A 19,043-nucleotide genomic window follows, 5' to 3' on the forward strand; every position below is an offset into this window, starting at 1 on the left:
GAGGAAGAGTGAGAGAGAGGAAGAGAGAGAGTATGAATGAGAGACCATGTGAGCTTGTGTAAGTGTACAGCGATGTGCACATATTTGTATGTGTGAGTGTGTGTGTGTGTTTGTGTGTGTGTTCTTTTCGTTTGTACGTCAAAGATTCATTACAAGTAAATGCATGTCTTGTACGTTACGTTCATTTTAACAAATAATAACATCCACAATAACATGAAGAATAATAGCATATTCTGTAAATGATAACACCGGATAGATTAACAGCTCCATATCAACGTCGCCGTCGCCGTCGTTGTTGTTGTCGCCATCCTCATCGTCATTACCATTATCGTCGTCGTCGTCATTTTGATCGTTATCTTCATCATCATTAACATCGTCATCACCACTATCATCATCATCATTTTGATCATTATCTTCATCATCATTAACATCGTCATCACCACTATCGTCGTCATCATTTTGATCATTATCTTCATCATCATTAACATCGTCATCACCACTATCGTCGTCATCATTTTGATCATTATCTTCATCATCATTAACATCGTCATCACCACTATCGTCGTCATCATTTTGATCATTATCTTCATAATCATTAACATCGTCATCGTTGTCGTATATTGTCATCCTAGTCGTCCGTGCCTTGTCCTCTTCGCCTCGTCGTTGTCGTTATCATCATCATCGCCATCCTCGTCATCCTCGTCGTCGGCACGTCCTTGTCATCATCAGCATCGCCTTCGTCATCATTCACCACCACTACCATCATTAGTGATGATATAAAAAAACACAAATGCTTATAACAAAACAGAAAACCATGACAACCACCACCACCACCACCACACCACCACCACCACCACAATAACAACAACAGCAACAACAATAAGAACAAAATCACAGCAACTACGATATCAACAATCGTTGCTTGTAATTCAAGTACGACAAGTAATTTTTAGTGTCTGTCAGTGTTAGTAAATTACACAACTCCTGTATTTGACTGGTACTTTATTTTATCTAAACTGTGCGGTAGGTGCATTTGTTCTAGAATCTTTTCCTCCTCTTCCATTTCGATCTAGAGGAGGATATCTACTGTGGTCTCTGACCAAAACATCCTATCATTTCGCTTCACTTCGAGAGGGGTTTCACTACCCTCTAGATTGACACACTCCAGGAACCATCAAATGTCTAACTCAGGCGGAACGCTTTCCATCTTAACGTGACAAGTCTGTCTCCTTAAATACGTTATGTAGACGGTGAATTCAATACGAGTGATTCTCTCTTGAAGGGGTTCTTTACGCTCCTGGACTGTCTTGCCCTCTTCACATGATCTCTTTCCACTTAGGCGTATATCACTACTTCTAAGCGTCTGGTTTTAGCCGATACACGTTGATTCGCGACCGTCTTCCGAGCAGTTACTGCTAAGTCCTCGGCTGTCATAGCAACTTGTACTCTTATCCCATTCAACTTCACAAGTTTCTTCGCTTTTGAGAGTCGTGCCTCCTTATCGCTTAGCGAGAGCGAAAAATATTGCATTGATTTTTCAGCCATCCCTGCAAAAAATTGTCTGCATATGGTTTCCTTCATCCACTTGCTTGTCGTCATCGTCATTCATGTTGTTATTGTCATTTTGTTATCATCCTGCGTGCGTAAGCGAAAACAGGGTATTGTAATCATTCATCTTTGTCTGTCTGTGTGTTTGCAAAATTACCGGAAAACGGCCGAACGGATTTTTACCAAAGTTGGCAGAAATACTCATTGGGTGAGTGGCTCGAAATGATGAAAGTTTGATTCGATTATCTTCAAACTTACATAAATACATGCATGAATATGCGACTCTCTGTGTGTGCGCGTGTACAGTGATAATAATGGTGATACTTAAAATAAAATAGTTTTTTTTTTTAAAGTTGAACTTACAAATTTGCCGATAAGCAAGTGGTCATATTATTTATATCCTACAACGAACTACAGTACATTTGACTCATTTTATGCTATCTTTTTCTATTTTTAATTCAAAACACCCTAAAATAACATTGAAATTTCTTTGCCAACTCGTTTTTAACGTTTCCGCGAAAAAAAAATTTATCTGCGCGTAGGGTATGCATCACCCCCCTCCGATGCCTTTTTCTTTCATTGTTAGTGTTTTTGCCGTTGCCATTGCTTCTTTTGATGTCGTTGTTGTTGTTGTTGTTGTTGTTGTTGTTGTTGCCTTCAGTGCTGTTATTTTTGCTGCTGCTATTCTGCCGCTGTTATTACCACTTCCGCCTCTGCTGCTGCTGCTGCTGCGGCTACTACCGCTGATGTTGTTACTACTTCTTTGCTGCTGCTGTCGTTCCTTTTGCTTATTTTGTTGTCGTTGTATTTGTTGCTGTTGCTGCTACTCTCATCTACCGCTAAGTAGAACTTTGAACTAGTTGAGCTTTGAACTTTGAGTAAAGAAATTTTCTCTTCTACTTTCGCGAACAGAACGCACTCTCCGCTAACAATGCTGATGCTGCTTATGTCGCTTTTGCTAATGTTATTACTGTTGTTCTCGAGTCCCTGCTCTCTAACGAGACTGGTAGCGGTATGAGGCTCTTCTGCTGCTTCCTTATTGAAATAGTTGGCTTTAACAACACCTTAACTTAGAACATAATTTGTAGTCCTCCCCTTCACAAGCGAACTGGGGTGCGAGTTCTAATGTTAAGCTCTAAGAAAAATTAAACAGACTAAACAAATAATTTCCATCAAAATTCAACAAACCTTTCGGAGTGGACGTAGACACGTGTAAACAAGACGGCGATGATGGTGGTGGGGATGATGATGATGATGATGATGATGATGATAATGATAATAATAATAATAATAATAATAATAGTAGTAGTAGTAGTAGTAGTAATCCTTTCTACTATAGGCACAAGGCCTGAACTTTTGGGGAAGAGGACTAGTCGATTACATCGACCCCAGTGCTTGACTGGTACTTGATTTATCAACCCTGAAAGGCAAAGTCAACCCCGGCGGAATTTGAACTCAGAACGTAAAGACGGAAGAAATTTCGATAAGCGTTTCGTCCCGGAATGCTACCGTTTCTGTCTACTTGTCTTTTTAATAACAAAACTTTTTCTACTATAGGCACAAGGCCTGAAATTTGAGAGGAGGGGAACTGTTGATTACTTATTTTAGTCGACCTCGAAAGGGTGTTAGACAAAGTCGACCTCGACGGAATTTGAACTCAGAACCAGAAGAAATGTTGCCATGTAACAAGAACGAGTTAATTTTTTCAGTCTATTGTCTCGCGTCCTGGTTAACTGGACTGTGCCTAAGAAATATTCTCGTAGACACAATAATAATTTTTGTAGCGAGATTTGGAAACAAATATACATAAAAAAAAAAAGGCGCATCATTGTGCTAACTGCAGAAAACATCCAGAAGTATATAGAAACACCCAGAAAGTTGCGGAAGTGTACTTAACACCATCTTGTTTTTAATCAGACGGCAGTGATGTTTCGCCTGTCAAGAAGGACATAAAATAAATGGATTTAGCAACGAGGGAAAAAGAAAAATGTGGCTTTATTTTTCATAATTTGATCAACTATTGGCGTATGATTTATAACATTGTCAGTTTAGTTGACAGTCTGTAGAGATCGTTTTTTATTATTTGTGTTTTGGAAAGGCGGCGAGCTGGCAGAATAGTTAGCACGCCGGGCAAAATGCTTAGCGGTATTTCGTCTGCCGCTACGTTCTGAGTTCAAATTCCGCCGAGGTCGACTTTGCCTTTCATCTTTTCGGGGTCGATAAATTAAGTACCAGTTACGCAGTGGGGTCGATGTAATCGACTTAATACCCATGTCTGTCCTTGTTTGTCCTCCCTGTGTTTAGCCCCATGATGGTAGTAAAGAAATAGGTATTTCGTCTGCCGCTACGTTCTGAGTTCAAATTCCGCCGAGGTCGAGTTTGCCTTTCATCCTTTCGGGGTCGATAAATTAAGTACCAGTTAGACACTGGGGTTGATATAATCGACTTAATCCGTTTGTCTGTCCTTGTTTGTCCTCTCTGTGTTTAGCCCCTTGTGGACAGTAAAGAAATAAGAATCGTTAGCACGCCGGACAAAATGCTCAGTGGTAGTTCATTCGATTTTAAGTTCTGATCTCAAATTCCGCCGTGATCGACTTTGTCTTTCATCCTTACGGGGTTGATAAAATAAGTGCTTCAAAATACCACAATATATGAAGTTTTGTCAAGCTTTCTTATATTCGTTTAAGATTCTGGGTTTGGTGTATTTTATTATTATTAGAAGGCGAACTGGCAGATTCGTCAGCACTTCAGGCAAAATGCTTAGCAGTATTTCATCCGTCAGTATGCTCTGAGTTCAAATTCCGCAGAGGTCGACTTTGCCTTTCATCGTTTTGGGACTCCATTTAATGTTTAAAATGCGATGAAGGCATTTTTGGTGGAATTGTTCTAACAATTTAAAATATGTATATATATGTATATTTTTATTTTTATATACATATTATTTACATTTAAATCTTTATTTATATTTTTAAACTGCATACCTTTTACTTTTTTATATTTATATATATTATCTATATTTAATTCTTTCATCCTTACGGGGTGGCCACAGCATGGCCACAGCTCATTAGCTGAAACTGGAAAAATCAAAATCAATCAAATATTTGCAAATCACATGTACTTTTCTTCTTTTTTTATGTATGAATGAGCTACTCCGCATCGGTCACCGGAGTGATATTTGATCACTTTATAGGGTATTTGAGTGTCGGTTTGGTGTCTGGAATGGGATAGCTTACCTAATGTGCAAGTAGAAGCTCTCTCCTTCCTCCTTCTCCTCTCTCTCTCTCTATGTATGTATATATATATATATATATATATATACATATATATATATATATATGTGTGCGTGCACATATGCATGTATGTACATACATATACATATGTTAAGGGTACACGTGTCTGTGGAGTGCTCAGCCACTTGCACATTAATTTCACGAGCAGGTTGTTCCGTTGATCGGACCAACTGAAAGCCACGTCATCGCAACCAACGGAGTACCAGTTCTCTCTCTCACTGTTTATATTTTTCATAGAGGACAATGGTCTCCGCGAATATTGTATAGCACTCTCAAAACACTACGCAGTCAACAATGAGAAAGAGAAGGAAAACACACACACACACACACACACACACACACACACACACACACACACACACACACACACACACACACACACACACACAGAGTAATCCCTCAACTATTGCGGGTGTTACTTTCCAAACCCTCCTGCTATAGGTGAAAATCCGCGAAGTAGAAACAGTATATTTTTTTAAATCGGAGAAATCGACGTAAACTTACGTAATATATCGCGATAGGTCGATAGGTGAGCCGCGATAGATGAACTGAAATACGGCGAGGGATTACTGCTTATATATTCTTTTATTATTTTATTCTTTAACTTGGTTCAGTCATTTGACTGCGGCCATGTTGGAGCACAGCTTTTAGTCGAACAAATCGATCCCAAGATTTATTCTTTGTAAGCCTAGTACTTATTCTACCAGTCTCCTTTTTTCCAAACTGCTAAATTACGGGGACGTAAACACATCAACATCAGTTGTCAAGCAATGGAGGTGAGGGCAAACACACACACACACATACACAAACACACACACACACACACACACACACACACAAATATATATACATATACACGACGGGTTTCTTTCAGTTTCCGTCTGCCAAATCCACTCACAAGGCTTTGGTCGGCCCGAGTCTATAGTATCAAAAAACTTGCCGAAGGTGCCACGCAGTATGACCGAACCCGGGACCATGTGGTTGAGAAGCAAGCTTCTTATCACATGATTACAGCTGCGCCTTTAAAACATATATTTATTTCTTTATTGCCCACAGGGGGCTAAACATAGAGGGGACAAACAAGGACAAACAAAGAGATTAAGTCGATTACATCGACTCCAGTGCGTAACTGGTACTTATTTTATCGACCCCGAAAGGATGAAAAGGAAAATCGGCCTCGGCAGAATTTGAACTCAGAACGTAACGGCAGACGAAATACTGTAAAGCATTTCGCCCGGCGCGCTAACGATTCTGCCAGCTCACCGCCCTTTAAAACATATATTAAAAACATTTTCTAACTATTGTGCTTCTAGATAGTTTTGATCTTTGATCGTCACTAGATGTTTTATTGCTTCATAGATAATATGCGTGAACCTCGACTAGATTTGAACAAGTGACTAGTAAAGTAGGCATAACTATTTATTGTATATAATTGATATGTGAGACAGAAGAAGAAGACAGAGGTGGAAGTGCTAGACACATAGAAGGTCAATTACCTTATGATTATCTTTTCTTGTAATTCTTGAATCAAGACATAACCTGCTCGAGGCAATTCTACAAACAAATACGACTGATATTCAATGAAACAACGACGCTTCTCTTTTATCGTTGCAAATGTCAGCCGTTCTGTGTAAAGAGACATTATAAAGACTGTCATCTCAAATAATAACTATACGCTGTAAATATATGCCTGTAAAGATGAGACTAATGATCTAGGAAATGATTATGTTAGCGACTCGTCTCAGAAATTTTGACACTATCATTTTGTGGCACAAATTTTGCAAAAACTCGATGCAAATTAATACAAATTCGATGCAAATTAACATTAATTCGATGCAAATTTATATCAGCTCTATGCAAATTAATACTAATTAGATGCAAATTAATATAAACTGGATGCAAATTAATATAAACTCGATGCAAATTAATACAAACTGGATCCTTTCTCCTATAGGCACAGGGCCTAAAAGTTTGGAGTATGGGGCATCAACCCCAGTGCTCGACTGGTATTTATTTCATTGACCCCGAAAGGATGAAAGACCAAGTCGATCTCAGTGGAATTTGATGCAAATCATATAAATTATATAATTAATGCAAATTAATTATAAACTCGATGCAAATTAATATAGACTTGATGCAAATTAATGTAAACTCGAAGCAAGCAAATTAATATAATCTCGGTGCAAATTAATATAAACTCGTTGCGAATTAATGTTAGCTGGATATAAATTAATATAAACTCGGTGCTGATTAAAACGAGAAACTGGACGCAAATTGAAAATAACAATCGCAACAAATTATAACATTTTTAGAGCAAAGAAAATAGTTGTTATTTAGACGTGAATATTTTGAAGCTTTTGAACTTGCACTAATACGTTTTAGATTTAAATTCGTTTCATCATTTGTATTAGACCTGCAGTGCTGCCTTTACTTATGCATGACGACTCAAAACAACAATGGCTTATCTTAAGTTACGAATATTGGTCTATTACAAAGTACTAAACAGTGAAACAAACGGGGAGCTACATAAGAAGTTAACACTTGAAACTCGCCAGCATATAGTGTATGGCGTCAGTTACTGATGCAGATGGTATTGAAAAGACAACAAAATATAATTGAATATGCTAAGATCATGCATCATATTTGCAGTCGAATAATCTATCTTTTACAACTTTCAACACAAATACAAACTGGGCAGTGAGAAGACAGTGCTTCCTGTTGGAAATATTACACGGTGATCTGTTAGATTAACCATTTTGTGGCAAAGTATGTTGTGTTGTTCGCAGCGAGGCGGAAGTATGGTTGGTAGTGTCTGAGATGGCGTCAAAAATATAAAGCATGAACAAATTGAGTCACTTGTTGATGAATTAAACGAATGTCCATATTATTCTATAGTTAAGATGCTCACTTTGCAACGACATGGTTTCGGATTCAATCTCACTGCGCGGCACTTAGAGCGAAAGTTTCCTCTGCTTTAGCCCCGGCCTGACTAATGTCTAGAGAGTAAATTTGATAGGCGAAAACTGCGAGGAAGTCCGTCGCATATATACGTAAAAACATGTGTGTCTATATTTGTACTTCCCATCTACCACTTGACAACCGGGATTGGTTTGTTTGCATCCCTGTATCTTAGCAGTTCAGCTAAAGGAACTAATAGAATAAGTACCAGACACTGTGCAATGGCTGAAACAAGTAAGAAATAAAAGAAATTAGCACTGCAGAATCTTTTCAAGCGTTTATATTCCAGGTATGGAACTGACCGCGTCCCATCAAACTATAACCAAGCCATCTTGACGGAAGAATGGTTTCATTGAAACCATTCCAAAATAAAACAAAGGATTCTCATAAACTCATGAAAGATGTTTTGATACTTGTTCAAGAAATGTACAGGCGCAGGAGTGGCTGTGTGGTAATATGCTTGTTTCCCAACCACGTGGTCCCAGATCTATTCCTACTGCGTGGCACCTTGGGTAAGTGTCTTCTACTTTAGCCTCGAGCTGATCAAAGCCTTGTGAGTGGATTTGGTAGACGGAAACCGAAAGAAGCCCGTCTTATATATATATATATATATATATATATATATATATATATATATATATATATATATATATATATATACACACATACATATATGTATGTATGTATGGTATTTGTGTGTCGGCGTTTGTCTCCCCACCATTGCTTGACAACCGATCTTAGTGTGTTTACGTCTCCCTAACCTAGCGGTTCGGCAAAAGAGGCCGATAAAATAAGTACTAGGCTTACAAAGAGCAAGTCCTGGGATGGATTTGTTCGACTAAAGGCGATGCTCCAGCATGGCCGAAGCCAAATGACTGAAAGAAGTAAAAACAGAAACTAAAAGAAAGTTGTGATTATTTATCGCTAGAGAAAGGCATCAGAAATATGGCGTGATGACGTTATATAGTCAGTATAGCGAGTGTGTTTGTAGAATCATCAAGTGAAGGCGTGTATCGCTTGGTGGTTAGTGTATTCGACTCACGATCACAAGGCCGTGAGTTCGATTCCAGGCAGCGCGTTCTGCCTTTGAGCAAGACCCTTTATTTTACGCTGCTCCTGAGGACTCAGATGGCAAAAATGAGTGACGCCTGTATTTCAAAGGGTCAGCCTTGTCACATTTAGCATGTCACAATGAATCTCCCTGAGAACTACGTTAAAGGTACGCGTGTCTGTGGAGTATTAGCAGTATTTCGGGCCTTGCGCCTAATGTAGAAAAGGATATTTGTATAATAGAAAGGCGGTGAGCTAGCAGAAACAATTGCACGTTGAGCGAAATGATTAGCGGTATTTCGTCTGCCGTTACGTTCTGAGTTCAAATTCCGCCGATGTCGACTTTGACTTTCATCCTTTTGGCGTTGATAAATTAAATAACAATTGCATACTGGGTTGATCTAATCGACTGGCCCCTTCTCCAAATATTTTGGGCCTTGTGCCTAGAGTAGAAAAGAATATTTGTATAATAGAATCGATTATGTTGCTGTTGCTAAGAACCCCGTTTTATAGGCCATAGTTTCTGTAAACATCTTTGTTTACATCTCGTGTCTAATCTGGTGTGAGCTTTTGTCGAGATTAAAAGAAGTTTCCAGTGGAGAGGATTCAATAAGGGCGATGGAAACATCCAAGTAGCGTGTCCGTGTTGCTCCACATCTCCATCTTCCTTTCTCCTTCTCTCTCTCTTTCTCTCTGTATATGTTTACTACTACTACTACTACTACTACTACTACTACTACTACTACTACTACTACTACTTCCGTACACATCGCATTACTGCAGCCATTGCAACAACGATTCTTGCAGATACATCTCTGCAACTACCACCATACAACTACAGTCAACACTACTACATTATTACAGCTGGTACTACAACAGACTCTAAGTCTTACGACCACAATACTATAGTCCACACCAAAGCCTATACTACACTACAATCTCTTGGCTACACTTCTGCTGTTGCTACTACACATCACAACAAACCACACCACTCTACAGCTCCCAAACTGCAACAACCTTAATATTTCTACTACTACGCCCACACCACTACAATTACCACCATACTACTACAGCCAATACTACAATACTATTGTCTGTGCTATAATATTTCCTACAGTTACTTGTCTGCATTCATCAACTCTTCGCTACAGTTACTACCACAGCACTGTAACCAATACAAAACTATATCTACAGTTACATTTTAACAACTGCCACCTCACCACTACTGCGAACACTACACTAGCACTTCCACTACCGTAGTTAATATAACTATTGTTATAGCTACATTCAACACTATAACCATACCACTACAGTTCATACCACAGTACTACAGCCAACCCACAACCACTCTTACAACTACATTTCAGCAAGTACAACCGCACCGCTACCGCCAACATTACGCTACCACTTCCACCACTACAACCAATACAATTATTCTTACAACTACATTTCTACACTACAACCACCCCACTACAGTTCGTACCACAGTACTACAACCAGCACACCACTATCCTTATAGCTACATTTTAACAACAACAACAACCGCATCACTACCACCAACATTACAATACCTATTTCTTTACTATCCACAAGGGGCTAAACACAGAGGGGGCAAACAAGGACAGACAAAGGGATTAAGTCGATTACATCGACCCCACTGCGTAACTGGTACTTAATTTATCGACCCCGAAAGGATGAAAGGCAAAGTCGACCTCGGCGGAATTTGAACTCAGAACGTAACGGCAGACGAAATACGGCTACGCATTTCGCCCGGCGTGCTAACGTTTCTGCCAGCTCGCCGCCTTCCAACATTACAATACCATAACTACAAACTTAGCCAACACAATTAGCTTTACTGTTACATTTCTACAGGTACCACCTCATTACACAGCTATGCTCTTTCACCACACAACTACAGAGAAGACCACAATGCTACAACTTTCACGGCTTCCCTCTAATATGTTGCCCCACCACACAACTACAACCAACACAACAACAATATATCTTAGATATAGGAATAAAGTTATATATTTAACCAGTAGTTGTTGCCCTGCTGTCTGCTTCAATAGATTTCATTGTTCTTTCACCACACAAGACTACAGACAAGACCGCAATGCTACAACTTTCACGGCTTCCCTCTACTATGTTGCCTCACCACACAACTACAGCCAACACAACAACACTATATCTTAGATATAGGAATATAGTTATATATTTAACCAGTTGTTGCCCTGCTGTCTGCTTCAATAGATTTTATGGCTCTTTCACCACACAAAACTACAGACAAGACCGCAATGCTACAGCTTTCACGGCTTCCCTCTACTATGCTGCCTCACCACACAACTACAGCCAACACAACAACACTATATCTTAGATATAGTTAGATAACCAGGAATAAAGTTATATATTTAACCAGGAGTTATTGCCCTGCTGTCTGCTTCAATCGATTTCACGGTAACGAGTAAATATTCTGTTTACTTTTTTCACTAACATTTCAAATATTTACTCTCTATACTACTATAGAAAACGTGTATTCCTTGTATTAGCGTTAAACTATTTACTCTTCCTGATATCATTGTTTAATCTTTGTTTACTCGTTTCTCTATCATCGAACATCAGTCGAGAGGTTCTCTTTTGATGTGAAAGTTTAAAAATTTGTTGTTGCAATGTAAATCTAATTGGTTAAGTCACCGTTGACTGATGCCACATCTTCTGTGATTGCTGTCTGCGAAACCCATGGCTTTGCTTTCACAGTAAACTGGCAATGGCGTACGTTTTGATTTGACAAACATATTCCAGACTAAACAGTCGAACAATCATAGCTGAATGAACACATGTTTCCTTTAACGTAAAATTTTCAACCGTGATGGTCACACTCGAGGGGTTAGCACTCAATGAGTTGAATTCCTGTATTCTATTCCTCTTTGGAACTATTTCTCTTGATTTACGCCAATAATGATCTTAGGAAATGGACAAATGTACAAATTTCCCATTTCCTATTCACAAACAACCCCTTAAACATTATATAAAATTCAGTTTAACTTATATTTCATTTTTTTATTTTTAGTTTAATTTTTAAGACTGTATACATTCTGTATTTTAATAAGGAAACCTCTACATATGATTCAGACAATATTTGAAATCTGGATATGAGACGTTTTGGCATAGCCGTTTCGGCGCCTGCCTATTCGGTGTCGCTAATTTGACACTGATTTATTTGGCATCAGAACTTTTAATGTTTCTCTCGTTTTACCCCGTCTTTCTTTTCTTTCTTTCTTTCTTTCTTTCTTTCTTTCTTTCTTTCTTTCTTTCTTTCTTTCTTCTTTCTTTCTTTCCTTTCTTTCTTTCTTTCTTTCCTTCTTTTTCTGTTAATGTGTTTGAGCATATTTCGCTTTATGTGACTATGTGAAGCATATTCCTCTACAAAAGTTGAGACCTTTGTTAAGTACTGCTTCTTCAGAGCTTTCTAGATGTGGACTACTTATATTAATTACTACTTTCACAGGCGGGTGACGGACTTCAGTCTTCAGTCTCTGACTTTTGAGTTTCATAAACATCTTAATCTGGCGTGTCTTTACCATTTCAAATTCTTTTATGTACGACTTTTCTAGATCTTGTTGGATTCTCTTTCTATCATCACCTCTGGTTATTTTCCTAAGTAATGAAGATAACCTCTCTTTGATTTCGTTATTTAATTGATTTTTTTTTTCCAACGGTTGTAATGGATCCTCTCACGGACGAAGAAATAACAAATATATACATGAAAAACTTTGAGAATTTGGCTTTAGGATCAACACCACTAAAACCAACTCTATGGTTGCGATGTTGATGACACCTTTATACTCTGGCCCCATCAGTAAGATATCCAAGTGCTGTTAGATCATGTGAACTCAATAAAGCCATCCATACAGTTCGCAATGGAAAAGAAAAAGACAATCAGCTAGCATTCCTGGACGTATTAATAACACACACCGAGTATGGATTCAGGGCATCCGTATACCGTTAGCAGAACCTTCAATTCCCACCATCCATGCAGTGTAAAGAGAGGGATTTCTCAGTGCCTAAAACATCGTGCAAAGAATATAAGTAGCGATCGTGATACACACCACGAAGAAATGATCAAGTTCAATAACACTCTATTAAGCAACAACAACCCCCAAAACATACTAGCCACTCTAATTATGAAGAAAAGGAAGGATAAAACCAATAAACTGTCCGCAGTCTGTCTACCCTATGTGAAAGGCAATGACCTGGATAATAATAATAATAATAATAATAATAATAATAATAATAATAATAATAATAATAATAATAATAATAATAATAATAATAATAATAATAATAATAATAATAATAATAATAATAATGATAATAATAATAATAATAATAATAATAATAATAATAATAATAATAATAATAATAATAACAACATCGAAAAATACCTTAGAATGAGAAACCAGGTTAGAAATTTCCCCAATACACCTGATGAAGGCTTGGAGGGTACATCAGCCGAAACGTTGTGTTAACAACAAATAAGATGTGGAGAAATATCCGTCAAATGTAAATAATGTACAGAATTCCTCATCTCTTAAATATAGAACAGAAAATATAATGTTATATGGTGCTGGTGGGTTTTTTAAACTTTAAATATTTGCTTTGTGTAGCAGAGGCTTTATACCAAGGTGTACTTAAACTTTTCTTTCGATGTACTGCTTCTGCATGTCCGGCAATTTTACTGTATCCAGTGCGAAGAAGACAGCTTAAAGTGGTTGGATAACATTGAACAGTTAACATATTATTATTGACTTAATTTAATTTAATTTAATTTAATTTAACTGAAAGAATTCAAATTCCACAGTGGTCAGCTTTACATTTGAACTTCCTTGGGTCGAAAATTAAAGTACCAGTCAAGTACTACGGTCGTTACTTTCGACTGACTTTCAACCACGAAAAATTATTGACCTTGTGCTTAAATCGGACACACTATATTTAATCTACTTAGCGGCATTTCGTCCGTCTTTACGTTCTGAGTTCAAATTGCGCCGAGGTCTACTTTGCCTTTCATCCTTTCGGAGTCGATAAAATGAGTTAGTCAGGTACTGGCGTTGATGGAATCGACTTATTCCCTCCAGCGAAATTACCAGCCCTGGCCCAAAATTTTAAACCAATATATTTAATGTAATTTATTTAAAAATCATGTCCGGTAAGTTCACCCTCATCAGTTCACCACAGGGATAGTTCACCGTCATCAATTCACCGCAAGAAAAGTTCATCGTCATCAGTACTCTGCAGGGATAGTTCACTATCATCAGTTCACCGCAGGGAAAATTCATCGTCATCAATTCACTGCAAGGAAAGTCCAACGTCATCAATATTCCGCAGGGATAGTTCACCGTCATCAACGGAAAGTTCAACTTCCTCAATTCACCGCAGGGAAAGTACAACATCCTCAGTTCACTGCAGTGTAAGTTCACCGTCATTAATTCATTGCAGGAAAGTTCACTGTCACCAATTCATCGCAAAGAATGTTCAGTCATCAATTTACCGCAGGGAAAGTTTACCGTCATCAATTTCCCGCAGGGGCAGTTCACTGTCATCAATTCACCATTTTTTCCCATTAGAATGATTTTTAACTATTAATGGTGAGATACTATATATATATTTTCTCGGTAAACTTTCCTCGCGGTGAACATTTTTCACGATGAATTGATGGCGGTGACCTTACCTTTAAAAATAGTTCAAATCCCGCCGTGGTCAAATTTGCCAATAAAATGGGTTAGCAGTCAAGCACTGAAGTCGATAAATAGACAGCCTCCTTTCTCTAATTTCATATCTTTGTGACTATTGTATTTTCCGGCTTACAAGACAACGGCGTATATAGTGTAAATACTTAGTGTTAGCATTCAAATACCATCTCTCTCTTTTCAAGTCCTGCTGTATTTCACATGGAAGTTTTAATTCTCCTAAGTTGACCTTTTTCATTTTTTGCTGTAAACTTTGGGCTGAAACATTCGACTTGTAGCTCAGAAAATTAAGTATATAAGAAATCAATATCATTTAATTTGATGCTGTATTTCTAAGCAGTTTTGGAAAGGCAAACCCACATATCCTCAAATGAAAATCATGCACAAAATTTGCTTTTTATCTCTCTTTCTCTCTCTCTTTTTTTTTGCTTGAGTCATTGAACCGCGGCCATATTGAAGCACCACCTTGAAGGATTTTAGACGAATAAATCGAATGTCTTTTAAAGCCTGGTACATATTCTATTGGTCGTCAAGCGGCAGAGTGACAAACACTGACACAAAGATACGACAGGCTTCCCTACAGTTTCCACCTGCCAAATTCATTATCAAAGTACTGCTCGGCCCAGGACTATAGTAGAAGATACTTGCTCAACGTACTGTGCGATGGATATGAGCCCGAAACCACGTCGTTGCAAAGCAAGCTTCTTAACCAAAGGAAAGATCTGGAAAATGCTTTTGTAAAGTAAAACTAGGAGCAAAATGCTTAGCGGCATTTCGTCCGTCATTACGTTCTGAGTTCAAATTCCGCTGAGGTCTTCGTTGCTTTTCATTCTCTCGAGGTCGATAAAAGTAATACCAGTTGAACACTGGGGGTCGATTGAAATCGACTTACACCTCCCCGAAATTACTGGCCTTGTGACAAAAATCTGAAACCCATATTCAGTTACAAGAAGGCAGGGAGCTGGCTGAATCGCTAGCACGCCGGGCAAAATGCTCAGCGGTATTTCGCCTGCCGCTACGTTCTGAGTTCAAATTCTGCCGAGGTCGACTTTGCCTTTCATCCTTTCGGGGTCGATTAAATAAATACCAGTTACGCACTGGGGTCGATATAATCGACTTAATCCGTTTGTCTGTCCTTGTTTGTCCTCCCTGTGTTTAGCCCCTTGTGGGTAGTGAAGAAATAGGTATTCCGTCCATCTATATATCCTAAGTTCAAATTCTGCCGATGACCACTTTGCCTTTCGTCTATTCAGGGCCGATAAAAAAAGTACCAGTTGAACACCGATACTTATTTTATTGATTTATCCCCTCCCGAAAATATTGGTTATATGCCAAAATTTGAAACGAGTATTCAATTGGAAAGAACGAATAAATTCAGTTGGGTTGATTAAGGAGATCCGTTCATGGTTTACTGCACAAACTGTCACTCGCTGGTTCGCTACATAGAAATTTCTTTGTTCGTATACTGCGCCGAGGTCTTCTGTTGTTACTAGTTTCTTTTTTATTCGTGTATAACAGGATTAAATTAATAGGTCGACTGCCTAATAGTTCAGATAATCGCACGTACAAACACACATATCCACACACACACACACACACACACACTCATATATATACACAATTGTAGTTATACGTGCATCCATCCATCTATAAATACATACATACATACACACAAACACAAATAGGTGCATGCTTGTATACATATATATTCCTAAAAGTAAGCGAAGTCATATATGTGTGTGTGTATGTGCTTGTGTCGGCATATGTGTATGTCTGTATTTATATATATGTGCATATATATATATATATATATATATATGTGTGTGTGTGTGTGTATGTATATATACATATGCATGTATTTATATGTATATATGCATATAATTACATACCCGCATTTATAGATAAATGTATGTATGTAAATATATATTCCTAAAAGCAAGCGAAACCATTATATATGTATATACATATATATACATATACACATACAATATATATATATGTCTCTCTCTCTCTCTATATATATATATATATACATACAAACATACATACACGCACACATTTGCTCAATCACAGAGTGCTGCGTGCTTATTTAATACTTTAGTTCGAGATAAGATATCAGAAAAAGAGCATTGAGTAATGTCAATGAGTGAATGTGAAGTACCAGATGGCTGGATGATGGTAGGGGTGATGGTATAACGGGGGGATTGTAACAGGTCAAATAATTCTACACTCTAAACTTGTTAGAATCAGTGCCCAAGTACACAACTATTGATAAAATTCGAATTATGCAATAGAGACAGCCTAAGAATAAATTCTTTATCTATGCGACATACTTAGCCTATGTGTGTAGTTGAAACGCCAGAAGTTGCGGTTTTCATCCGGAATAAATCTCTTTATGGAAGTATTGTGTTTTAAAAAATCCCCCCCCCCCAGTAAGTCTCTTGTTGTTCAACGATATACATATCTTAACAATATCGTATAAATACATATTAGCTTCAAATATTGGCAGAAGGCCATCAATTTTGAGTGTGTGTGTGTGTGTGTGTGGCGTAAGTCGATTACATCGACCCCAGTACACAGCTGGTACTTATTTTATTGATCCGGAAAGGATGTAAGGCAAAGTCGACGTCGGTAGCATTTGAACTCAGGACGTAAAGACAGACGAAATGCCGCTGAGTATTTTGTCCCGCGTGATAACGATTCTTCCAGCTCGCCGCCTTACCTAACCCTCACACACACACACACGCACACATACACACACATGCACGCATACACACACACATACACACACGCACGCACCTTGTGTGGCGGTCATATATCTTGAGATTTGGGGTTTCAATCTGTCAAGATTATTGATAAATCCAGCATTATTCATGTGATTTATAACTTGGTCGAAAGTATCAAAAGGCCCAGTAGCAAGGTAGCTGGAGAATCACCAGCCAAAATATTGTTGGTCCCTGACTTAACAACAGCGGCAATAAGCTGTAGTTAACTGTATACATATAAATCCAGCAGAAAACCAGAAACCAGCGTCAGCGTATGTTAATAGATTATCAAAAGAGTTTCAGAAAAAAGTAAATAGGAGTACAAGGTAAATAAATATCTGAAGCTGTAAGTAGGGAATAAAGGATAATTTAACGTTTCGGAAAATGGTCCTTCGTCAGAAACTTTAAAGAAGAGGAGAGAGAGAGAGAAAGAGAGAGAGAGAGAGAGAGAGAGAGAGAGAGAGGAGATGGAGAGAGAGGGAGATGGAGAGAGAGGGGGAAGTGATAAAGAGGTGATTTTGCTTAAAGTTAATCTACAAAACTAAAATGTTCCCGGTAAAAATGTTAATTCTTTTTTAGTGTAAAATCATCTACTTTAACATTTTTTTTGTTCCTGAAACTGTTTATATCTATTCCCAGAACTATTAATCCTGGATGACTCACTTGATTGATCTACCAATAAGTCCCATAGATTAGTTAATGTATTTTCCTTTCTAATAAAGCATCACAAAAAAGAAAAACAAACGACAAAAGATAACACATAATCCATCTTATAGTGAACAAGAGTAGTATGTAAATGTTTACAGAATATTTTGCACTGAAAGGAAGAAATAGTGTAGAATTTTACGTTTCGAGCCAAGCAATGTTTTGTGAGTGAATTTGCTAAAGGAAAATTGTTTCGGAGCCTATCGTAAGCAGTATGAGTCATTTAAAAAATCTACCTCTTTAGCTTTCAACCATTATAATCTAAATGGCATTTGGCCCGATTTATTCAATGAGTCAGTCAACCGAAATTACAACTCCATTAGCTGCAAAGACCCTGTTGACTATCGGATCGAATCAAGCGAAATTACAAACACTTTAGCTCTAAACACCCTGTTGACTACCAGACCGAGTCGTTGGTCATTCAGTGAGTAAACTGAAATTGCAACCACATTAGCTCCAGCTGGCCAAATTAGTTATCGGACAGAATTATTCTACTAGCTACCTGAAATAATTCGCAAACACCATCTGCATGAAAAATGTATTAATAAATGAAAAAGAATGAATTTAGTTTATTGATAACATATTTGATGGCATTGAGCATAAAAATTAATAATTATGCAGTGATAGAAAAAGAATAAAACAGAAAAAAACCTAACTAGTTATTCTTTTATTCTTTTACATGTTTCAGTCATTTGACCGCAGCCATGCTGGTGCACCCACCGCCTTGAAGGGTTTTAGTCGAAGAAATCGACCCCAGGACGTTTTTTTAAAGCCTTATCTTAAAGCCTAGTACTTATCCTTATCTGAACCGCTAAGTTAAGGGGTTGTAAACACATCAATACCCGTTGTATATATACATAAATATGCCTCTGTGTGTATGTGTGTTTGTCCCTCAGCATCGCTTGATAATCGATGTTGGTGTGTTTCCGTCCCCAAAACTTGGAGGTTAGGTAAAAGAAACTGATATAACAAGTACCATGTTC

The sequence above is a fragment of the Octopus sinensis genome, linkage group LG5 (genome assembly GCF_006345805.1).
Source record: "Octopus sinensis linkage group LG5, ASM634580v1, whole genome shotgun sequence".
NCBI lineage: Eukaryota > Metazoa > Mollusca > Cephalopoda > Octopoda > Octopodidae > Octopus > Octopus sinensis.